Source organism: Cryptomeria japonica, chromosome 6 (assembly GCF_030272615.1).
Source record: "Cryptomeria japonica chromosome 6, Sugi_1.0, whole genome shotgun sequence".
NCBI classification, from domain to species: domain Eukaryota; kingdom Viridiplantae; phylum Streptophyta; class Pinopsida; order Cupressales; family Cupressaceae; genus Cryptomeria; species Cryptomeria japonica.
The window spans coordinates 212,499,704-212,527,111 of record NC_081410.1 but is presented as its reverse complement, the minus strand read 5'-3'; the positions used below and the strand labels follow the sequence as shown (position 1 = coordinate 212,527,111).

Sequence of the window (27,408 nt, the reverse complement as noted above, 5' to 3'; positions counted from 1 at the left end):
TTAATTAAAATAGACTTTTAGAATTTATTCTCCCAATTTATTTATTTACTTTTTTTGTATTTTGTGAATATTTGATTTTTTGTTATTTTCAAAAGGGTTTTTCGATTTTTTATTTATTTTTCAAGTTTTTAATTTTTTTTGGATTTTTTGTGGTTTTATGTTTTTTAAGGATTTTAGCGTTTTCAACCTACGCTAACTTAAACAAACCAAGAAAACAATGACGAAGCAACGACGAGCACAAACACAAACAAGCAACAATAAAATGGCAACAACGACCAACAAACAATCTACAACAAAATGGCAACAACAACCAACAACAAACACAGATAAGAACATGGGAACTCGGGATTCCGGGGTTCTGGGTTTCTGGGAAATGAAAGGACTCTTCCAAACCCGAAATTTCAGGTTTCCAAAATTCTGAAGAAAACAGGAAAACGAGAATAGGCAAGGACACAAAGGAATCCCGGGAGTCTAAAGATCCAAAGGAAAACTTCATAACCTCAGAGTTATAGGACTCCAAAACATAAAATAAACAAAAAGAAAGATACGAAACTGAAGCGAAGCAGAGGGGGCCTCCCATCTTTGAAAGTGAAAAGTTGGAGTTTGTTATGCAAGGCATAATAGGTCTAATAAGAGGATCTATACTATTGACAACTATATGAGTCAATGGTTCCTCCTAGTCCACGTGTAAGTAGTTTTGTGTAGAGTACCTATGGCAAGTCTTAAAGGTCTTGGTCAGAGAGTGCAAGGGTTATGGGACCTATGGGGCCATTACCATCATGACCACCACTATGAGTAGGAGGGACATGATCCTCAGGAGCTCAACATCATATGAGACCGGTTGGTTCTAAGGGTGGGAGCACATCATAGCTCCTTCTATTTTTGATGTAACATTTTGATATAGACACCTAGGAGATGGTGATTTTGGGGCTCCTATTAGCCATTTTGTATTATGACATCACTGTACTCTGACATTGATTTTTTTATTATATATATGAGATGACACTATTTTTGGAAATGACATATAATGTGTATGGTCCTATGTGATGGCTATAGATGTATTTATCTTATGCTATGTGATTCTTATGATGTATGTTCCTAGATGTATGTGTGCTTTAGATGATGTACCATGTGATGGATTTTGTGTTTTATTACGTTCTATGTGGATGCATGCATAGTTTTAGTTTTATTATGATGTATGATGTTATATTATGTGAAGGATATGATGGATTATTATGGAATAACCTATAATGATGCAAGATGTGATGTTACATGCCTATCTATATGATATGGTAACCTAACATGTAGTTTTGTAGGACATGGACCCTAATGGAGGAGATGTATCTAGGACCTATGTTTTTGGTGTCATTGTACTCAGTCATTTAGTGCAAGACTACTTAGAGATGAGAGAGGAAGGAGATGAGATGGATAGATGGAAGATATTCTAGTTGTTGCAAGTTTGGATAAAATGAGTTGTTGTGTTGTCATTGATGTCAACATACTCTGGTTGTCATTAGTGACTAGTTGCTATAATTGATATTGAGTTTCCTGTGCAGTTGAGCTGAGATATTTTCTTCGCATATATTCTATATTGTACATATATTCATGTAATTTGGATATGTTGCTAAGAAGTGCTTAGAGATTCTATATTATAGATTTGGTGCTATAGTTTGTAGTGCTAAGGAAGTTGTGTTCACTAGAGTGTGATGATATCTAACAGTGTTTTCGTATGAAAAACATGCTCCTCATTTCTCCGCCTTATGGTTTTTGGTGTTGTGGTTTCAAAGTTAAGTTGATAATGTCCTTAGCTACATTCTATTCATTTGACACATGTTCTTAGGATTCAAAACATGGTTTCTAAGTTTGATGGTGTTTTACTCTAGGTTTGACCGACCTTGGGTGTTTACAGTTCACATTATTGCTCCAATGTATGTGGATCATTGTGTAACATGTTTGGAGTTATTTTTGGTATTAGTTAAGATGTGTTGTGGTCCACTTTACATTCTTTTCTATTGCAAGAATATTTAGTGCTAACCTAATTTGAATTGTGTTTGGTTAAGATGCCTAGTCGACCTTGGGATATTTTGTATATGTGAGGAAGATATAAATAAAGGATAATTTGATGAGGATGATATAGGTGTGTGTTGGGATAAATGGTGGACAACTAAGAGGGAGGGGTGAATCAGTTGTCAACGGATTATAAAACTTTAAGCAAACAAAACCTTTTATCGGAATGCATAAACCAAATACTGGAATATATTAAGCACAAACATAAATCACAGGAACCATTACCATCCATCCACAACATAGAACACCATGATTTGTACATGAAAAACTTGGTAAAGGGAAAAACCACGGCAGGAAGCCTACCCATAGTCAGATAATACTTCTGCAGAAAGTATGTGATTACAATAAGAGGGGCCTGTACATGTAGGAAGGCCAACAACCTAGAGCGCACTATGTTGGCAATTTAGAGGAATTGATTATGTGTTGCATTGATGTTTTGTCATTGATGTCAACACTAGTTGCTTTGTCTATTTACCGATATTCGGTTGGTCTCGGTAGGATGTTTGTTTTTTGGTTGGTTAGATCATGTTGATCCGATATACTCCAATATGTTTTGGCTTAGATTTTCTATTCATGCTACTCAGATATATGTTCAGTCACTTAGTATTGATTTGGTGACCGGATGCTATCTTATACACTGGTAAACTTGGTTTATTGATCCGGTGAGGGTTTCACTAGTAGAGATTTGTTGAAGATCTTTTTGATATTATGCATAAATGGTGTTGGTGTAGCTTCTAGTAGGGATTCAAGATGCTGATGGTTATCATGTCCATGTTCCAGTTGATCGATGATGTTGCATTTAGCATCGAACCTATTCTATGTTATCTAGGTTATGGACCGACTTAATGTAACGTGTTGTTGGGACGTCTTGATGTGTTTCTGGGATGACTTATGGTTTGGATGATATTTGTTTGGCCTCAGGCTGACATGCTTTATAATTATTTAATAGTTTTTATTGTTTGGGTGACCGACCTAATTGTTTGAAATCGAGGGTTTATATATATATATATGTGTGTGTGTATGATCTCATTGTAGATCATGGTATGCAAGCGAATAATGTAGTAATCATTCATGGAGAGGATTTGGTTGATCATAGGTGATCGAGTTGGGTTTATGCAAGAGGTTTAAGACCTCAGGTATTGAGCTTAATCAAAACTGTACTCAGGCATAGGATATGTTATTATTGTAGTTCATTCTTCCTTTTGGATTGTAGTCTGGATTTCTTATGTAGTTAGTGAGACTCCTTTTGTAATGAGCAGTGTGCTCTAGGCTGTTGGCATTCCTACAAGTGCATGCCCCTCAATTTGTAATCACATACTTACTATAGAAGTATCATTTGACTGTGGGTAGACTTCCCACCGTGGTTTTTCCCTTTACCGGGTTTTCCATGTACAAATCTTGGTGTCATGTGGATGGTAACTATTCTCTAATTGTTGGTTGTTCTTAATTTGTATATCTGTTATTTCGGTAATTGGTTTATGTATTCCGATATTGATCTTATGTGTTCCGATAATAAAGTTTTAAATGCTCAAGGTTCCAATGATTTGGTGATAACTGATTCACCCCCCCTCTTAGTTGTCCTCCGGTTATTTGAACTATCTAACACACTTCTCATCACAAAAGGAGCCTCACTAACTACAAAATAAATCCATACTACAATTCGGAAAGATGAATGAATTGCAAGAATAGCATCTCCTATGCCTGAGTACAGTTCTAGTTAAGCTCAATACCAAAGGTCTTAAACCTCTTACACAAACCCAATTTGATCACCTATGATCAACCAAAACCTATGCATATGACTACATTTTTATTCACACATAGATAATCTCATAACCCACATACCATGATCTACAAAGAGATCTTACATCATATTTATACCAACCCGAGACCTAAACAATTAGGTCAGGCACCTAAAAGATAATACAATAAATCTATTACATAATCCTACAAGCCAATGATAAACCAAGTCAGCCTAAGACCAAAACAAAATAAAATCCAACTAGCAACGTATCGGGAGCATCAACTAACACATTACATAAACTGGTCCATAACCTAAAAGAATAACATTAAGACCAAACCTAAAATAGGTCCCCATAAGCCAAATAAAACACCACCGATCAACTGGAACACGAACAGGATAACCATCAACATCTTGATATCCTTCTAGAATCTGCACCAACACCACTTATCAGATTCACTAGAATATATTCAACAAAGCTTTGCCAATAAAACCCTTACCGGTAGCCAAAAGGCTTACTAGAACAAATGATAGCTTCTAGATCATCAAATCTTGAACCAACTAAATGTGATACACATCAAGAACACATGAATGACCAATCCAAACCAATTCCACAAGACAAAACATACCAGATAAGATCTCTAGATCAACATCATAATCCAACCACTCTATCGGAACTCGGTAGATAGGAAAACAACTAGTGTTGACATCAATGACAAATATCAATGCAACACAATCAATTCCTCCAATTGCCAACAGTCTCACCCTTTGGCATTGATGGAGACACTAGATGTGAAAAACATCCAAGTGCCAACAAATGCCAAACAAGTCTCCCCCAAATGAAGACATCCAACAATCTCCCCAAAATGATATGACAATGAAGTTCTGAACCAACAGGCCAAACTCCCCCTATGAATGATATCCCTGTTAAGCTCTATTTTTCATATAAATATCCTCCCCCTTTGACATCAATGCTATAAATCTGACATAAACACCAAAGAAAAATCATAAATCCTCTGAACTACACAGCTGAATACTCCCCCTGAGTAGTAGCACCAACACATCAATCCAGAATGAATGATAGTTTTGATAATGGATGTCAGACTAATGCCAATCAACATCACTGAAGTCCCTACCTGTAATGCCCCGCCAAGAACCCTAAAGGAAAACAACACAACTAGGCAACTAAAGGGTGAAATAATTTTTTTGATTTGTTAAAGACTAAGTGCACTAACTAAAACCATTGCACGATGAATAACACAATGGAAGTCTATCATATGTTTTCCTAAGGGTAACCAATGAAGATAAATTTCATAGATTATATTAACACCACAATTAATCCATTTAATTAGATAAATTGAATGCTTAAGTTTAAAACTACACATACATCCAAATTTCATAATAAAGAAATAAAAGTATTCCAATGTATCCAATTTCCATAAACCATTTAAACATAAGATCAAAACAATAACATTCATTTCACTGACATAATAATATTACAATATCCATAAATACATGGCTTCTAGTAATACCATTGATTACAAAGACACAATATCAAGGTTACATAAAAGTCTGATACAATGACCACAAGGTCTCAACTGAACAATGTTCTCGAACAAGAGCCGGTACATAAACCTCGAACCAAGAAACACCAACAAAGCCTTTCCTTACCTGAAGATACAATCCAGAACATCCGATGGGAAGTGGCACTACCACCCGACCATGTAATCCCGAAATGGAACCACCCCACCGTGCTAGGAGATAGTAGAAAACACTCAAGCAAGCAAAGTAAGACAAGTATAAAAGGACTACAAGACTCTGCAAACATCCATGTGACTCAACTCACAAAACACTAGTGACTCTAAGAAGAGAGTGTCATCACATAGCTTGATGGTTACCATGGTACAGCCTCCATAGGTCCCGACCCCCATCCTTGGGTTTCTCCTGGTAACCTCTCCCGAGCCTCCGGTTCCAACTAAGTCTCATGCGGACCCTACCAATCATTTCGTGAAGACAAGGTGGTAAGTTTTCCATTCTAGGCCTTCTTGTAACATTATGAGCCTTGTACTAGCACTCACCTATGCATGAGGTACATTTATCTTAATTAATATTTAATCTACCCACCCCCTAATCAATTATTAGGTTATCACTTTTTAACTGACTTTCGACGGGTTATCCTGTCATCCACTTCGGGCACGACCCCCGCTCAAAAGCCACTCTCTCTCATAGGACACTAACAGGAAATGTTTCTCTCTACAAGAACTCTTTAGCGAAACAGACAACCATAAACAATCTTGACAAGCACAGGTGAAGGATACACAAATACCAACCTAGGATTGACCATTTGGACAAAAACACACAATGGCTCATATCAAATAGGTTATACAACAACACCTGGTCTAGGAGAAATAATAACATAGGACACAATGACAATTCAACCAGAATACCAATGAAATTTAAGCTTGACTGAAAACACCATTTACACAAGATCCTAATACAAGCAATCTTTTCTTAAAACAGCCAAAGCATAAATTATTTGCGAATAAAGATTTTTCCAATAATAAGAAAATACCACTATTTAAAAAAAACATCCTTCTTGGCATTTGTCCAAAAAGATTTAAAATAAAAATAATTCTCCTAATGTATTTTCAACATATTTATAAAAATTATAAGCTCTATTCCTGAAACATTCTAAACTGTAATTAAATAATATTTAAAATACATTAAAAATATTATAATAATTACCATAAGAAAAACATATCTAATATATAAATATATATATATAAACACATATATGAATACACATATATCTATTTATATACATATATAATATAACACATAATAAATTTTATTTATCCAACCCCTGGGTATGAAACCCGAAACAGTCATACTGCAGCACACATAGGGGTTAGAAATTAATTTAAAAATCAAAACCACATTAAAACTTGTTCTATACCCCTTGGCACGGTAGCCTAAGCTACCACCGGTAGCTAGTACTACCATCTGGTAGCACTGCTACCATCGGTAGCTAGTACTACCGTCTAGTAGCACTGCTATCGTCAGCAGTACTGTGTACTACCGTCTGGTAGCACTGCTATCGTCAGCAGTACTGTGTACTACCGCCGGTAGTAGTTATATATATATATATATTAAATTAATTTCCAAATTCCTAAAAACATCATTTTACATAATTCCCATAGAATTTTAAAATTTCATATAAATTGAAAACTCCTTCACATAATTTTATTTCAAACACATTTTTTTAAAAATTTAGATAATCAAATAAATTTAATTCACAATTAAATTTATTTCAAAGAAACCACAAGATTTATTTAAAGAACTATTAATACAAATTAAACTAGAGAGAATAAATTAATTTTCTCAATGTTTTCAAAAATTCATCATTCCCATAAACTAGAAAAACACATCAGGCATAGATTTTAAAACAAAACTTGAATTCACCAGAAGAGGGTTTATATTCGACAATAATTTAATACACACATATCAAATAGAGAAAAATAGAAATATCTACTAAAACCCACAACTAAGAATTCATCCAACCTGGTATAGCTTTCCTGGAAGAAATATGTAGAAGCGCCCTAACTTTTTCAATAAGCTTCCAATAAATTCCTTCACCTAAATTCCAGACCTGTTCCTGTGTGTCCCTAAAATAAAAACCTATTCCCCTATTTAAACTAAAATTCTAGGTTCAATAGATTTTTCACAAAAAACCTAAATTTAGAATAATAGTAATTTTTATTTTATTTTCTAAATTTATCACAAAAGATAAACTAACATGAAATAATTAAAAATCATTATTCTTTCTTTTCTTTTCTCATGCACATTAATTTATTTTCTAAATAAAGAATTAAAACAATATTTTAATTCTTATTAATCCTTTTATTCATTTATTTAATTAAAGTTTTAGGAAATAATAAAAACAATTAATCTAATTTATTTTTTTAATTTAAATAAAAATATATTTCTAATATCATGCAGCTTGCAACTTAATTTAATAGTTTCTTTTAATTATCTAAATTTATAATCTCAATGCATAAACAATACAACTATGAGAAAATTTCAGAAACTTAATTAATTAATTAATTTAATCCACTAAAACACTCAAATTAAACAAATCTCAAACAATTACCCATAAAAGATAAAATGACAAAATACGAAGGCCGAAAAAACTAACAAGATGACCAACTGATGACACTCACACGAGTGTAACTAAGTAAAATAGGGTCAACTACTATCTCCTCCACTTCCATCAGAAAATATAAGGCACGCTCAGACCTGTGAAGCTAGGTGGAGATGATACCCCGTACCTACCCGGTACTTGTACCTGCAATATCCTGCATCACCGAACCACACATGCATATATATACAATATAGAAAACACGACATACACACCGATGAAGGAGAATCACGACGTTCCCTGTCTCACCAAAATGAGTGAAGGAAAATCGTCCCCTTGCATCCAATACACTCACAAGTACACAACATATAATTACACATTGCATAAATAAAGTAAAATGTCAGTACATAGCAATAATCCATAAAATGCCATAAAACACAAGTACTGAAATACTACAAATAAATTATACATCTCATCTCCAATTAAAGCATAATGTTATAAAAATCTAACTAATATATCATGGTAATGTATCCACTGAAAAACAACCAATAAAAAAATATGAGTCTAATAAGTTCAAACTAGTAGGGTTACTACATTCTCCCCCTCAAAACTAGGCTTACTCCTGGAAGCCTAAAATAAATAAGAATACAACTCTCTCATCTTTGTTGCATCCTCCCAAGTAGTTGAGGTCTCATCATTTGGGTCCCATAGGACCCTTACTTCGTCGATGGTACGACCCCTGAGGATCAAATCCTGATGCTAAAGAATGCACACGGGCTCCATGGAAAGCTGCCCGTCCTCGACATGCAAAGAGTTCCAATCAAGAACATGTGTCACATATAGATGATAAGGTCAAAGAACTGAAACATGAAAGACATTGTGGATGCGGGATAGACTCGGTGGCAAGGCAAGACAGTAGGCAACATGTCCTATCCTCTCAAGGATCTCAAAAGGTCCAACAAATCGAGGCACCAACTTAGAACCGTTTCCATAATGGATCAGACTCTTCCGCGGACGCACTCTCAAGAACACACGATCGCCAATATAAAACTGATGATCTACCCTATGAGCATCTGCATACTTCTTCTATCTATCCTATGCTGCTACTAAATGCTCATGAATCCTATCTACCTGCTGCTCCATCTCCCGAAAAATATCCGGACCTATAAGCACCTTGTCCTCTAACTGACCCCAACTCAAAGGAGTGTGGCAAGGATGACCATATAATGCCTGAAAGGGGGATGTTGTTCACCAAAAGTGATAACCCAAGAACACCTGCAATTGATCTATGAAGTAGCCAATTCAATCTATGAAGAACCTCAGGGCTTGGACAACATGACAAGGATATGAATCCTTCTACTCTTCAGGCTCTGCAAAACCTAGGTGGGTATACCTTTGATGCTTAGATTTAAACTTATTACACACCTATGAAAGCATAAACATAAACAGATAGATCTCACTAGGGCTCTAAAACAAGTAGTTTATTGCAGATGGGCTAAATCTACACATAAAACTCAACTATGCTTGAGCATGAGATAGATGAAACATTTCAAAACATAACATACACTAAAGATATTCTGATTGGATTTTAAATTGATCTGAGATCCCCCTTAATTGCAAGATCAGTGCCTTATCCAAGGGCAACAAAGTCATACATCAAACTATAGATGAAAGCTTCGATTGCAAATACATCTTCATTATTAAATATTCATGCATTAATTCCTTGCATAAATGCATTACTAAGATCATTCACAAAATCATCAGATCTTGAAACTATATTCCATTATTTATGATTTATTACAGAATTTAAATCCTTCCTTGAAGAATCCCTGCAAACAATCATAACTATCTCCTTGAGATAACAAATTTCATCCTCCTTGAGGATCTGATTTGATAAAATGGAAATACAAATCTAAAGACAATCCTGTGTGAATTTATGTATGCCTTACATACACAAGAACCTGCAACTAAGAACATCTATAGCAAGAATTGAACTCCATTACTGAAGGAAAAGCCTTGCCCTATACAATCTTGAAGAAAACTTAGAATTGGAAGCCATGAAAATATGGAGCCATTTCTCCAAATTTTTGGAACCCTTACAAATGAGAAGAATTGAGAATAAGAAGGAGAGGGAAGAAAATAAAATCTGCAACTGAAATTGCCAAGTGTCTCCTCTCCAACTGAATTTCACTCCCATGGAAACTTGTCTCAAAACATCCCACATTTGTCAAAATTGACTACATAATTGGATTCTTCACACTGAGAGCTTTCTGGAAACATATAATACTTCATATTTTGGCCAAAAATATAGCCCTAGGCGAATTAATCCTTCAAATGTACACAATCATTTAAATTTTTCAATTTTCTCTATAGTTGAAACTATATCATTAACTGATTTTAAATTTGATTTTTCCTCCCTTTTGGCCCTGACGCTTTGGCATGTGGTGGGACCTAATTGGCCGATGGGGTTGACTAGATGCCACCTGGGATGACACCTCATCACCGCCATGTCATCTGCTTTGTCACTGCCAGTTGGCCGCCATGTGTATGCCACCTTAGCGCCACATCATCGACACCTAGGCACCACATCATCGCCACCAGGATGGGACTTACTTGCCATGTCATCGCCACCTAGACTTCGCCATTTTACATTTCTTGTTTCGCCATTTTGCGGCCTCAAACAAGTGAGCATCTCACCTTCACGAAGTAGCGCGGATCATCCAATCTCCCGAAACATGCATGATCTTTACCTCTTTTTTCTATTTCACAGGGTTTAACTAGCGAGCACTTTCGGCCTGCGAATTAATGTGCTTCGTCGGTTCATCTCGGACCTGCTCACTGGTTAAGCCTGCCTTTCATTGCAAAATTCGCCCAGTTTGCCTTAGGAAGCATGCCTGCGTGGGGTCCACCTGTTGCTGTCTATCACCTCCTAGGATCGCCTTGGAATCCACACCGATGCGTGGGCCCACCTTGGGCGCCCAACAACACCGTCCGTCAAAAGCCTAGATGACTTTGACATTATAGATGTGTGTGTTTGTGCATTTAAATATCAAAAAATGCTCTCGCCCAGCCAATGTGGGATAATAACATTAAGCCTGGAGCTTCATTTTTAAGCTTTCTGCAGAGCATTAATGGCGATTTTTGTCATTATCTCATGCCATGCAGAGGGATACATTGCTAGAGCGCACTTCCATACCATGTAGAAGCCTGGAGGAGATGGGGGGAAGACAATACTGCTGCTTACATTTGCTTGATGGATTTAATTGTTGCTTACCACGTAGAGGGAAGACAATTGGGGTTTTCAACGCTGCTAATGTGCATTTGCTGTAGTTTTTTAATGCTTTTCAACAACATTCTCCATGCCTCTTTCAACTCCTATACATTCAGAATCTCATATTGCAATATCAAACCACTAAAACTGACATCAAGCAAATTTCCTGTTTTCTTGAGAAGGACCATACGTAGATGAGCAGCTGCATTGACTAGGGCCTCCTCATCCTGGGACTGTGATTTAAAGCTCACTGTACCATTAACACTTCTATGAGGGACAACTGTATTGCAAATTGCCATAACTATCAGAAATTTCACAACATCAGGCACCTTGTTCACAACAGCTTGAGCCAATTCAGAGTCTTTTAGAGCATCACCACTTTCATTTCCATAGCCTATGCCATTGATGCAGCATCTCCTAAAAACCATAATATTTTCAATAAGCGTTCCTATTTTATCTGTTAAAGTGTACTCCACCTGGCCCAACTCTTCATTTATCCCCTTATTTGCTGCATGTGCTGGAGTATTACTATTTTCATCATACATTTGCACATCCCAGTCAATAAACTTTGCATATAAACTCTTCACCAAATCAAGGGATACCTTAATAGATATGGGAATCATGATTGAGCATAGAAGCTTAAAACGTGGTGGAATGACAATAAACTCATACCATGGCCCATTTCTTGGATATTGCACATACCATTTCTTCCATGCTTCAGAAGCCTTCCAAGCATTCCCAGCAACACCAAGAATGACAACAACAACTAACTGGAACAAAAATATTGTGCCAGTTAGCTTGTCAATCATTGCATCTATAGCTATAAGCTTAGGTTTTGGTAGACCTCTGCTCATGCCCAATTTTGTTTCATGACCAGTGTAAACAACTACTCCACATGCCCATTTTGTGTTCCTCAGATAACAGGATTGTAGCAATGTGTTATTGATAGTCAACGGGCATACATCATTATCAATAAAAGGTGGAAAAAGCCTTAGATTTGCATCAGATCTTCTTATATCTTTATCTGGACCTGGACGCTCAATGACACCCTTGATTTTATGCAACAGATCTGGAGTGAGACCAGAACAAGGAGGAGGTATGACTCTTGTCTTCAAATCAGTTTCACTGTCTAGTGCTGTAGTTTCTACAAAACATGTGCCCTGTGATTCAGAAGTTCCCAGAAGAACCAAATCGCATGGCACTTCATCATTTTCATGAAGGCATACTATATCACCGATGCAGATCACTTGAGCTTGAATATGTTTCTTGATGCCTTTCTTTACCACCCACACCTTTTTCTCATTTGCTTGCTTGTCAGAAAGATATATGTTATAATCATCCCAGGCTTCTTTTGTTGCTGAAACTGCAAATATAATGAGAAGGGCCCCCACGTACTTGCTGGATTGACAGGTGTAATAAGAGGCCACAACTGGAGGCACGCAATCAGCAAAAAGTATTTCTTCATAAACCGACTAAATTGCTCCCATAGATTCTTTGGAAGGAAGTTAATTATTGTATACTTTCTATTGGAAACTCTACTATCACAACAAAAATCTGGAGAAGTGTCATTGTTATTGATATATACATATCGCTTCATTTTGTAATACAAATTGAAGTTATGTTTCAACTGGATGGATATACAGTAGCATAATCATTACTTAAGCTGTAACTTGGCTTCGCAACAACTCAATCATTTGAAAATTCTCTGGAAATGATTGGCATTGTTTTCAGATCATCGGACTAAATTTTGCAACCTTTAGGCAATTACACCACATTTTCGCATTTAATTGCGAAGACGTATTTTTCAAGCTGGTCAAATCACCTTTCTGGAGCTTGCCATCTGACAGGTGTGTACTCTAATATACAAGAATGAACACTACCAAGTGGTTTCTCAAGACGAGTCCTGAGCGAAGAGATATTAATTGGCGAAAATGGCCAACTGGCTTTGTCGACACTGCAGACCTGATGAAGTCAATGTTCTGGCAACACATGATGCCTTTTTCAAAAATACCAAACGACCTCGATAGACCCTCAAATTTGAAACACAGGTACCTTAAAGTACATATTAAAACTTTGAATTCTCAGTTTGACCAAAAGCCTTACTGGATGCAAACGGTGCGCTCATGAAAATGGCTACATTAACTGATATAACACTGAAAGTGCAGAAGACTAAAAATGATAGCTAAATGAACCCTTTTGAAAACCAATCAAATGGATTGACAGAGGCTTGAAAATTGAAACGTAGCTCATCATTTATACTAACATTAGCCTGGAACAAACATTATATCATAACACTAACTGAGGTATCTTTTACATTTGTGCAAAACAGGGCTCCGACTAGCTGTCGAAATAGGGACTAGTCAAACCACACAAACTGCAAACGGATTGATCTTCAAAAACTGAGCAGATGGATTCATTAGAACTTGAAATTTTGCAAGCTAATTTACATTTATGCATAGAATTGAATCCATTTTGAAATTCTCCATGATGATCAACAGGGCAAAAGATGTAATCGCTCAAATTGGGCTACTCAATAAAATCTGCATTTGTGCCTAAAATGCACTTTCAACTCACCCCTTGAAATGGGTACCTCATAAACTTATCCAAATTGAATTCTAAAAGTTGCACATCACTGAATAGGCCAAATAAAAGGTGTAGGACATGAATCCCATGCCTTACCCTCTGAAAATCAACAGGCTCCTTTTTGCCCTCTCGCAAACGAGGCCATTCAAACTGACTCACCTAAGTACTTTTCTGACATGCAGAGCAAAATTTTGAATTGGGCCTCTAATCTTGACTCAATTTTAAATAGTCTCAACAGTGGCTCTGACTGGGGATGGTTGATTGCTAGATCAACACAAGAATCTAGAATCAATGGTTAAGCAAACCACCCAAAAATGGATCACTTTTCTTCTCTTCTCAAAAACAGGGCTTCCTTATTCTACCCAAACAGTAGGGCACTTTATTGAAAACCACACAACTGAAGCAAAGCAACTATACAAAAGATACAAACAAACTCACAACTGATTAAAACTGCTCCACTTACAAACATTTACCTCTGTCAAAAATCTGATTTTCATCTCTTGATATCCTAATCCAAATAGAGGCACCTTTCAATAACAATTGAGCTTAACTTTTATAATCAACCTCTGTTGTCTCATTACTATAACAGCTGGTGTGCATACCTCTTGTCTGATTCTGAACTTTGTAATCACACACTATTTCAACACAAGTAAAAACATGAGACAATTCACCATAGAGGCCTTCCCACAAGCTACAATACACTTCACTATCCCACTCAACTCTATCATTTGCAAGGACATCATCATGCTGAACTTGAAAAATAAAACACTCATTTTCAACATTGCAATTCCTATCATCACATGCCTTATTACCATTTAAATATATAGAATGAGGGGCATTACTAGTCAACTGATGCAAACAAGGAACATACATGTTACAATCTGGACGTGACACTTCACTATGCTGATCACACCCCATACTATCCTTGTTTATCAAACTCAAAACCTCCACATTCTCAACATCCCATTCATGGAAAAGAATGCATACCTCTGGCTGAAGCAAATCCTCAGCTAACTCTTCCTCTTTTAGGCTTACATCTACCTGAAACACTTTCATGTGTGGTTTTAAATGATCATCACATAATCCATGCCTCTTACCTTCATCATGAAATAATTTTTTATAACCCATGCTATTGCTGCTCCGAATTTCATCAATATTATGGACTAGTTCATCATTTACAACATCTAGCTCATCAGTTATTTCTTGATACAAAGGGTTAGAGACAAAATGAAGAATCCCCTTATGAACATTATAACACTGAAGTGGTTGGTCCGTATCTATATCAGCATTGAATAAAGCATTAGTAAAATTGCTAAAGACACCATCCATTCGATCATCATAATCATCTTCATCAGACAAAGAAGAAATTGAAACCTGGCTGGAACAATCCTCAGAGTTCCATGTTTCACATCCATAAGATTTTATCCTATGACCATCATTTTGAAAATCAAGATAATCATACTTATCTTGACACAATTGATCTTCTTCACCAATAGAACACTCGTCATCAGCCAAAGAATGAAAATGAACATCGCTGCAATTTACTTCATCAGATGAGTTTTCAGCATGTCCACTAAAATTTTCTGTCATAAAACCATCTGTTAGATCAACATGTTGTTCATCAAGTATACAAGCATTCAATTCACAGTCCTTTTCTAAAGAATCCTCTTCACTATATTGTAGAAGGTCTTCATCAACAGCTCGAAGGCTCTCCAATAACTGAACCTTCTTATCCACAACCTCAAGAGCTTTCTTAAGTTCTAAAATCTTCTAGACTTGCATTGCACTTTGCTGTTCCATGTGAGATTCCATAGAAATTTGTCCATCCGTGTGTGCTATATTTTCATTGCAATCATGTGCACCCTTGAAATTTTTTGAATTAACAATGTGCATAACTCTCAAAATAGAAAGATTATCAACATGATTAGAAGAAGTGAAATCTGAAGTGAAATTTGAAAATAGATTTACTTCATCCTCAACACAATTGAGATTATCAATATCTAAGTGAGGATCAACTATTGTTTGCACCAAACAATTCTGATTTTCATCATATGGCACATTTTCACTTACACAAACAACAACACTTAGTAATCCCTCTGTATTTGGTATTTCAACATCAAATACATCAGCAGCATGTAAAGATTGATGGTCATCACCATCATTATTTTCATTAATATTATCTTGGAGAGATGCATGATTCACTTGGTAGTTGGCAGCCACATAATCAGCATAACCGGCATACAAATCAAATGACACATATCCCTTGTATATATCAATCTCTGTATCAACCTTTTCACAACACTTCTTATTAATCATTCCATCATTGTGGTGAGAGATAACCGACATTAACAGCAGAGGTTCTTGACTCTCATTCAAATCTAAAACACATACATCAACAAAACTATCTAGAACTGCAAAGCTTGATGCACCTAGACACGGAATGATTTTCTCAGCTTCACATGGTATTTCACCATTGAAAGTACTTTGGCATGAAACAACAGTAGACATGAATCTCTTGGCTATCCCAAATTTCAAATTATTTTCCATGTCCCTAGCTGTGTTTAAAGCTTCATGCAAAGTCTTGGGTTCTTTGTTTCTCAATAGGAAACCCATTTTCTTACCAAATGCACTCATATAAACATCCAGACATACTTTATCATCAAGTTTATACTTTCTGGAAATTTTAGATAAAGCTTGTGAAATTATGATATTGAATGTTGGTACCAATTCATCTTCCTTGATTTGTATATAAGTGAACTCTTTCATCATATCATAATCACTCATTTTTTCATCAAATTGATCCATGAAATCTGAAATCAATTATTCCCATGAGGTAATAGAATTCACTGGCAAAAAAGAAAACCAATCTCTTGCATCCTCTTTCAATGATTGAACAAACAATTTCATGCATATATCTTCTTAGCAAATTTCAAACTCTCCTATCAAATCTAAAAGTCTTTTAACATGTTGACATGCTGATTCTGATTTCTTCCCACTGAATATGGGCAAATACTTTCTAATTTCTGTGGGTATGGGATTTGGGTAACCCAGAATACCTTCAAAGTTTAGAGCAGCCTAACAATTCATACTAAAACTCTTCCTATTACATGGTTGTTCTGGTTTACTAGGCATGGCTCTATGTGGAAATAATTGGGGCTGAAAAAATTCACTATGCATTTCTTTCTTTACTTCCACAAATGATTATATAATATTGGATAGAACTTCAAGCACATATTCTTATACTGAAACAATTTCATTAACATTGCTTGACATAAGGTGTTCCAAATTTGCATACTACGGCAGATCGTATACACTGGATATTTTAGCATCATAGATATGCAAATTAATTTTGTGATTCCTCTTTCCCTCTAGACTAGTGTTGTTCACTAAATGGGAAAACAACTTTACACATTCAAATTTTCAGAAGAGATGCCTTGCATTTAAAACCTCTGAAAATACCTAGAGATTTGCAGCTGTAAGACTTGTAGATCTGGAGATTTACTTCACTTTTAGCACGGTCTTTTACATCAGAGTTGCCACCTCTTGCACAGAGGATATTTTGAACAACATGATACCATTCAACACTTATTTAATTCTTTGTTTCTCCTTCAATCTCGCTACAACCAATTTACTCCAGGCTATTTAACACAAATCTGGAAAGTACACCAGACTTATGTATGACTGAAATCTTTTACTACACCTTTTGTAAAATTTTTATGATGAAAGCACCATGTCTGAGCATCTGCTACTTAGATTTATCTGCATCTTAATATGATTCATAAGATTATCAACTAATCTTGTAACAGTCTAGGAATACAAACTTCCTTCAAGCATCGGCACAGAGACTAGAGTCGCCACCCAATTATGACATTGGGGAGAATTCATAAACAGCTGTAAGAACCTCTTACAACTCTGAACAATGTATATTTTCTCTAATTCTTCACAAGAAACTTTCTCTGATAGCAGACAATACCATTACAACCTCAGAACATAATACTAAATCCCTCAACCATAAAAGACATTTTCAACCCTGTGCATTCTCAATGGACTGACAAACTGGATGAAATTATGCAATTTCTATTTCAGGTCCCTAGCAAAGTCGCCATTTTTGTTGTTCACCAAAAGTGATAACCCAAGAACACCTGCAATTGATCTATGAAGTAGCCAATTCAATCTATGAAGAACCTCAAGGCTTGGACAACATGACAAGGATATGAATCCTTCTACTCTTCAGGCTCTACAAAACCTAGGTGGGTATACCTTTGATGCTTAGATTTAAACTTATTACACACCTATGAAAGCATCAACATAAACAAATAGATCTCACCAGGGCTCTAAAACAAGTAGTTTATTGCAGATGGGCTAAATCTACACATAAAACTCAACTATGCTTGAGCATGAGATAGATGAAACATTTCAAAACATAACATACACTAAAGATACTCTGATTGGATTTTAAATTGATTTGAGATCCCCCTTAATTGCAAGATCAGTGCCTTATCCAAGGGCAACAGAGTCATACATCAAACTATAGATGAAAGCTTCGATTGCAAATCCATCTTCATTATTAAATATTCATGCATTAATGCCTTGCATAAATGCATTACTAAGATCATTCACAAAATCATCAGATCTTGAAACTATATTCCATTATTTATGATTTATTACAGAATTTAAATCCTTCCTTGAAGAATCCCTGCAAACAATCATAACTATCTCCTTGAGATAACAAATTTCATCCTCCTTGAGGATCTGATTTGATAAAATGGAAATACAAATCTAGAGACAATCCTGTGTGAATTTATGTATGAATTACATACACAAGAACCCACAACTAAGAACATCTATAGCAAGAATTGAACTCCATTACTGAAGGAAAAGCCCTGCCCTGTACAATCTTGAAGAAAAATCATAATTGGAAGCCATGAAAATATGGAGCCATTTCTCCAAATTTCTGGAACCCTTACAAATGAGAAGAATTGAGAATAAGAAGGAGAGGGAAGAAAATCAAATTTGCAACTGAAATTGCCAAGTGTCTCCTCTCTAACTGAATTTCACTCCCGTGGAAACTTCTCTCAAAATATCCCACATTTGTCAAAATTGAGTACATAATTGGATTCTTTACGCTGAGAGCTTTCCGGAAACGTATCATACTTTATATTTTGGCCAAAAATACAGCCCTGGGCGAATTAATCCTTCAAATCTGCACAATCATTTAAATTTTTGAATTTTCTCTATAGTTGAAACCATTAACTAATTTTAAATTTGATTTTTGCTCCCTTTTGGCCCTGACGCTTTGCCACGTGGCGGGACCGGATTGGTTGATGGGGTTGACTGGATGCCACCTAGGATGATACCTCATCACTGCCATGTCATTCGCTTTGTCACTGCCACTTGGCCGCCACCTCAGTGCCACATCATCACCACCTAGGCAGCACATCATCGCCACCGAGACAGGACTTACCTGCTAGACATCTCACTGTACTTGCCACGTCATCGCCACCTGGACTTCACCATTTTGCATTTCTCATTTTGCCATTTCGCAGCCTCTAACGAGTGAGCATCTCAGCTTCGCGAAGCAGCGCAGATTGTCTGATCTCCCAAAACATGCATGATCTTTACCTCTTTTCGCTGATTCGTAGGGTTTAACTAGTGAGCACCTTTGGCCTGCGAATCAACGTGCTTCGTCGGATCATCTCGGACTTGCTCATTGGTTAAGCCGACCTTTCTTTGCAAAATTCACCCAGTTTACCTCGAGAAGCATGCCTGCATGGGGTCCACCTGTTGCTGTCTATCACCTCCTGCAGTTGCCTTGGAATCCGCACCCATGCATGGGCCCACCTTGGGCGCCCAACAACACCTTCCGTCAAAAGCCCAGATGGCTTTGACATTATAGATGTGTGTGTTTGTGCATTTAAATATCAAAAAATGCTCTTGCCCAGCCAATGTGGGATAATAACATTAAGCCTGGAGCTTCATTTTTAAGCTTTTTGCAGAGCATTAATGGCGATTTTTGTCATTTTCTCATGCCACACAGAGGGATACATTGCTGGAATGTACTTCCATACCACGTAGAAGCCTGGAGGAGATGGGGGGAAGACAATACTGCTACTTACATTTGCTTGATGGATTTAATTGCTGCTTACCATGCAAAGGGAAGACAATTGGGGTTTTCAATGCTGCCAATGTGCATTTGTTGTAGTTTTTTAATGCTTTTCAACAGCATTCTCCATGCCTCTTTCAACTCCTATACATTCAGAATCTCATATTGCAATATCAAACCACTAAAACTGACATCAAGCAAATTTCCTGTTTTCTTGAGAAGGACCATATGTAGACGAGCAACTACATTGACTAGGGCCTCCTTATCCTGGGACTATGATTTAAAGCTCATTGTACCATTAGCACTTCTATGAGGGACAACTGTATTGCAAATTGCCATAACTATCAGAAATTTCACAACATCAAGCACCTTATTCACAACATCTTGAGCCAATTCAGAGTCTTTTAGAGCATCACCACTTTCATTTCCATAGCCTATGCCATTGATGCAACATCTCCTAAAGACCATCATATTTTTAGTAAGCATTCCTATTTTATCTGTTAAAGGATACTCCACCTGGCCCATGTCTTCATTTATCCCTGTATTTGCTGCATGTGCTGGAGTATTACTATTTTCATCATACATTTGCACGTCCCAATCAATAAACTTTGCATATAAACTCTTCACCAAATCAAGGGATACCTTAATAGATATGGGAATCATGATTGCGCACAGAAGTTCAAAATGCAGTGGAATGACAATAAACTCATACCATGGCCCATTTCTTGGATATTGCACATACCATTTCTTCCATGCTTCAGAAGCCTTCCAAGCATTTCCAGCAACACCAAGAATGACAACAACAACTAACTGGAAAAAAAATATTGCGCCAGTCAGCTTGTCAATCATTGCATCTACAGTTGTAAGCTTAGGTTCTAGTAGAGCTCTGCTCATGCCCAATTTTGTTTCATTACCAGTGTAAACAACTACTCCACATGCCCATTCTGTGTTCCTCAGATAACAAGATTGTAGCAACGTGTTATTGATAGTCAACGGGCATACATCATTATCAATAAAAGGTGGAAAAAGATTTAGATTTGCATCAAATCTTCTTATATCTTTATCTGGACCTGGACACTCAATGACACCCTTGATTTTATGCAACAGATCTGGAGTGAGACCAGAACAAGGAGGAGGTATGACTCTTGTCTTCAAATCAGTTTCACTGTCTAGTGCTGCAGTTTCTACAAAACATGTGCCCTGTGATTCAGAAGTTCCCAGAAGAACTAAATCGCATGGCACTTCATCATTTTCATGAAGCCATACTATATCACCAATGCGGATCTCTTGAGCTTGAATATGTTTCTTGATGCCTTTCTTTACCACCCACACCTTTTTCTCATTTGCTTACTTGTCAGAAAGATATCTGCTATAATCATCCCAGGCTTCTTTTGTTGCTGAAACCGCAAATATAATGAGAAGGGGCCCCCACGTACTTGCTGGATTGACAGGTGTAATAAGAGGCCACAACTGGAGGCACACAATCAACAAAAAGTATCTGTTCATAAACTGACTGAATTGCTCCCATAGATGCTTTGGAAGGAAGTTAATTATTGTATACTTTCTATTGGAAACTCTACCGTCACAACAAAAATCTGGAGAAGGGTCATTGTCATTGATATATACATATCGCTTTATTTTGTAATACAAATTGAAGTTATGTTTCAATTGGATGGATATATAGTAGCATAATCATTTCTTAAGCTGTAACTTGGCTTCGCAACAACTCAATCATTGGAAAATTCTTTGGAAACGATCGGCATCATTTTCGGATCATCGGACTGAATTTTGCAACCTTCAGGCGATTACGCCACATTTTCGAATTTAATCACGAAGACGTATTTGTCAAGCCGGTCAAATCACCTTTTTGGAGCTCGCCATTTGATAGGTGTGTACTCTGATATACAAGCATGAACACTGCCAAGCGGTTTCTCAAGACGAGTCCCAAGCGAAGAGATATTAATTAGCGAAAATGGTCAACTGGCTTTGTTGACACTGCGGACCTGATGAAGTCAATGTTCTGGCAACACATGATGCCTTTCTCAAAAATATCAAACGACCTCCATAGACCCTCAAATTTGAAACACAGGTACCTTAAAGTACATATTAAAACTTTGAATTCTCAGTTCAACCAAAAGCCTGCTTGGATGCAAATGGTGCGCTCATGAAAATGGCTACATTAACTGATATAACACTGAAAGTGCAGAAGACTGAAAATGATAGCTAAATGAACCCTTTTGAAAACCAATCAAACAGATTGACAGAGGCTTGAAATTTGAAACGTAGCTCATCATTTATACTAACATTATCCCAAAACAAACATTATATCATAACACTAACTGAGGCATCTTTTACATTTGTGCGAAACAGGGCTTCGACTAGCTATCGAAATAGGGACTAGTCAAACCACACAAACTGCAAATGGATTGATCTTCAAAAACTGAGCAGATGGATTCATTAGAACTTGAAATTTTGCAAGCTAATTCACATTTATGCATAGAATTGAATCCATTTTGAAATTCTCCATGAAAATCAACAGGGAAAAAGATGTAATCGCTCAAAGTAGGCTACTTAATAAAATCTGCATTTGTGCCTAAAATGCACTTTCAACTCACCCCTCGAAATGGGTACCTCATAAACTTATCCAAACTGAATTTTAAAAGTTGCACATCACTGAATAGGCCAAATGAAAGGTGTAGGATATGAATCCTGTGCCTTACCGTCTGAAAATCAATAGGCTCCATTTTGCCCTCTCACAAACTAGGCCATTCAAACTGACTCACCTAGGTACTTTTCTGACATGCAGAGCAAAATTTTGAGTTGGGCGTCTAATCTTGACTCAATTTTAAATAGCCCCAATAGGGGACATACCTATGGAGCTATGATATCCATTGTTATAAGCAAACTCCACTAGATATATATAGTCCTCCCAGCGTGACTGTTGGTCCATCACATACATGCGAAGCATGTCCTCTAATACCTGATTCACTCTCTCTGTCTGACCATCTATCTCTAGATGATAAGCTGAACTAAAATTCAACTGAGTCCCCAAAGCATGCTGAAGTGAGGTCCACAATGCTAAGGTAAAGATAGGATCTCTATCAGATATGGTCCGCCTCAGAATCCCATGCAATCTCACTACTTCTTCTAAGAAGACTCGTGCCATCACTACTGCTGTGTAGGAAGCTTGAATAGGAACAAAATGAGAAACCTTAGTCAATCTATCAACTATGACCATGATGGCATCATGACGACATGAAGAGACAGGTAAACCAACAATGAAATCCATGGAAATGATATCCCATTTCCAATTCGATACTAGATTAGGCTGCAAAAGCCCTGCTAGGTGCTGATGCTCTACCTTCACTCACTAACACTCTAAACACTTCGACACAAAATCAGCAATGTCACATTTCATAACCACCCAATGATAAATCTATCTAAGATCTGTGTGCATCTTCTTGACACCTGGATGTGTCGAATAAGGTGCACGATGAGCCTCGGTCATGATCAAAACATGAAGACCCTCCAAAGGAGGTACATAGATCTGTCCATGGTGACGAAGAAGTCCATCTGCCTCAAGGTTAAACCCAGAAAATATACCCTCTAAAGGCCTTCCGGACTCTATCACAGCTCTAACATCCTGATACCAAGTATCTTGAGGAAGAACTCCAAGAATCCTCTCTCTCAAGTCTACTCCAAGGGATAATGTTGAAAATTCATGCTGCCTACGACTCAAAGCATCTACTACTACGCTCTCTTTCCCTTGAATATAATGAACCTCAAAATCATATTCGCAGAAGAATTCCATCCATCTTCGCTGTCGAGCATTCAAGTTTGGCTATGTGAATATATACTGCAAACTGCAGTGATCACTATGCAGCTCAAACCGACGCCCTAACAGGAAATGTCGCCATCGAACCAAAGCATGAACTACATCTACCAACTCTAAATCATGAACTAGATAGTTCAACTCGTGGTTCTTGATTTTGCGAGACTCATAAGCAACCACACATCCATCCTGCATAAGTAGTGCACCTATACCTTCCAAAGAGGCATCTGTGCATACCATAAAATCTCCAGATGGATCAGGAACTGCCAAAATCAGAGCACTGACAAGGAGTTCCTTCAAGGTCTTAAAAGCTGCTTCACACTGTCTGACCAAACAAACTTCTTCCCTTTTCTCTGAACAGAAGTAATCGGGTGTCCTATCTAGGAAAAGCCTTTAACAAAGCGACAGTAATATCCAGCTAAACCCATTAAACTCCTAACTTCTGAAACATTCGTTGGTGCTGGCCAATCTATAATGGCTTGGATCTTTGAAGGATCCACAGATATACCTTCTCCTCAAACCACATGACCAAGATAGTTCACCTCAGTCTGGAAGAAGTCACACTTTGCTAAATTGGCATAGAGTTGATTTTCCCTTAAGCACTGCAGTACCTGACGTAAGTGACCCTCATGCTCCTCCATAGATCTAGAATAAATCAGAATGTCATCCAAGAATACAATGATGAAACAATCAAGGTAGGTGCAAAAAACCCCATTCATTAAGCTCATGAACCGAAGGTGCGTTCGTCAACCCGAATGGCACCACTGTGAACTCATAGTGACCATAATGAGTACGAAACACTATCTTATGAATGTCTACATCCTGAATGCGCAACTGATGGTATCCAGACTTCAAGTCAATCTTAGAGAACACCTTGGCTCCCTTAACCTGATCAAAAAGGTCATCTATACAAGGCAATGGACATCTATTCCAGATGGTTGCCTTATTCAGCTGTCGATAATCAATGCATAACCGAAGAGAACCATCTTTCTTCTTAACGAAGATAACAGGCACACCCCAAGGGGAAACACTAGGATGAATGAATCCCTTGGCCAATAATTCTTCTATCTACAATTTCAACTCACTTAACTCCTAAGTAGTCATCCGATATGGTTCTCTCGAAATAGGTTCTGCACCAGGAACTAAATCGACATGAAAGTCTATGTCTCGCTTCGGAGGCATACCAAGAATATCCAATGGAAACACATCCACATACTCTCTAATAATAGGATGAATATCAAGAGTGATTTCTTGACTCTCTGACTCATCCAATTCCACAAGAGAAATTGCAAAAAGCTGACATCCTCTACATATACACCACTTAAGTTGCATAGCATAAATCATACGTAGGGATATCGACCTCTGTACTCCAACAATCTCCACTTCTTTTCCCAGGTCATCTAAACACTCCACCGTCTTCTTGCAACAATCTACATGAGCACTGTGAGATGATAGCCAATCCATCCCCAATACAACTCCATAAGATCCCAAAGGAATAACCCAAAGGTCAACTGAAGTAACTATGGTTCCTAGTTTCAACTCACAACTAGAAATAAAGGCATCTACAGAAACATGGACACCTGTAGCCAATCTACTTGCCACCTATCTGCCTGCTTAGCAGATGTAAGTTTGCACCGCTCCACAATGGATGAAGAAATAAAAGAATTAGAAGCTCCAAAATCGAAAAGTACAGAGATAGGGGTTCCATGCAACATACATGCTGCCTCAATGACTGTACCTTGATGATCAACTTGGCGGTCATCTACCGTTGGAAATACTCTATGGGATCTCCCTGCATCTCCTACTATAGGTTCAGATGTTGGTGGCCTCTGACTACCTATGTTGTGGAAATTTTGAGGGCACTGCGCAACTCTGTGACCAAACTGCCCATATGAGAAGCAAGCTCCTCTATTACCTGTCGGTCCACTAGATTGCTGGAAACTTCCCTGACTAGGGGTGTGAGATGCACTCTGCGAGGCCTGCCCTATAGGGCCTTGTTTTCCCCTCTACCAATTCCTGCCCTTCTTATACTGAGAATTGCCACCTTGTTGGCCCTAGAACTGTTTTGGTTTTGACTGTTGCTACTGTTGTTGCCCACTCTTAGCGGGTTCTTGAGGAGTTCTAAATGGTGCAGCTGACTGGGACTGATTTCCCTGAGCTTTATTTCCACTGGTAGGTGCACTTCCTATCTGCACACTTGTCTGACCACCAAGTGCACGACTAAGGTTCAGCTCAACTAATCTGGCCTTCGCCACGGCTATCTCCATTGAAGCTAGTTCGAATACCCTCACACCTCCACTGATATGGTCGTTCAAACCTCTCAGGAAATGTTTGGACAAGCATAGCCTCGTCATTACCAATTACGGCATATTTTTTGAGCTCATAGAACCTGTGCTCATACTGGTCTACTGTCATCCCATATTGATGCAAGGCATAAAACTCATCTGCTCAAGTCTGCCTCCACTGGGGTGAGAGGAATCGTGCCCTGAATCTCTCTAGAAATAGTTCCCATGTGATGGTGTTAATGCATACACCAATCTTCTCCTCCTCTAATCTCCACTAGATTGAAGCAAATTTATTGAGACGCATAATAGCACATCTCGCCTTGGTGTTGCTGTTGTATGGAAACATAGCGAAACACCGGTCCAAGCTGATAAGCCAGGTCTCTGCCTCAAGACTAGTACCCATACCATCAAAGTAAGGAGGATTGGACCTCATCAAGTCCTTTATGTGACCTAAGGAAGTTGGATCTTGGACAGCCGGAATCTCCCCTCTCCTTGTTGATCTCTCTCTCTCTCTCTCTCTCTCTCTCTCTCTCTCTCTCTAGAATCTGTTGAAGTGGCTCCTCAACCAGAGCATGAATAGGTTGTTCAAACTCAGGCCTTTGGCCTAACCTAGCCAAAACCTCCTGAAACATCTGTCTTAGCTCTTCCCTTTTGGGAACATGTTCTCCTGCATGTTAAGAGTTCTGATGAACAGATTGTTCCTGCTCCTGATGAACTCACTGTTCTGGCTCAACACTCACATGAGTGGGTGGTGGTGAAGGACTGTGATGGTCACAACCATGGCCCCATCCTCCACCTTTGCCTCCTTTGTGACCACCCGTACGACCACCTCCTCTAGCTTTCCTAGCCATGACCTGGTACCATAAAAGAGGAAACGGTTCAGATCTATAGCAAGGATAAGACAAGAGAGATACAAACATTATTACCTAAGCAAGATAGTCAATGAAAGGCACACTACAAACCTAGAGTACCTAGTGTTGAAACTTGGGCTCTGATACCAAATGTAATGCCCTGCCAGGAACCCTAAAGGAAAACAACACAACTAGGTTACTAAAGGGTGAAATAATTTATTTATTTATTAAAGACTAAGTGCACTAACTAAAACCATTGCACGTTGAATAACAAAGCGGAAGTCTATCATATGTTTTCCTAAGGGTAACCAATGAAGATTAATTTTGTAGATTATATTAACACCATAGTTAATGCATTTAATTAGATAAATTGAATGCTTAAGTTTAAAACTACACATACATCCAAATTTCATAATATAGAAATAAAAGTATTCCAATGTATCCAATTTCCATAAACCATTTAAACATAAGATCAAAACAATAACATTCATTTCACTAACATAATAATATTACAATATCCATAAATACATGGCTTCAAAT

At 37.6% G+C, this 27,408-nt stretch overlaps 2 pseudogenes; both read right to left on the bottom strand.

Moving 5' to 3' along the window:
• Positions 1-11,318: 11,318 nt before the first annotated feature.
• On the bottom strand, positions 11,319-12,881 carry LOC131038003 (phospholipid-transporting ATPase 2-like; annotated as a pseudogene).
• A 7,163-nt stretch (positions 12,882-20,044) lies between these two features.
• Positions 20,045-21,538, bottom strand: LOC131038000 (phospholipid-transporting ATPase 2-like; annotated as a pseudogene).
• Between the last annotated feature and the right edge of the window lie 5,870 nt (positions 21,539-27,408).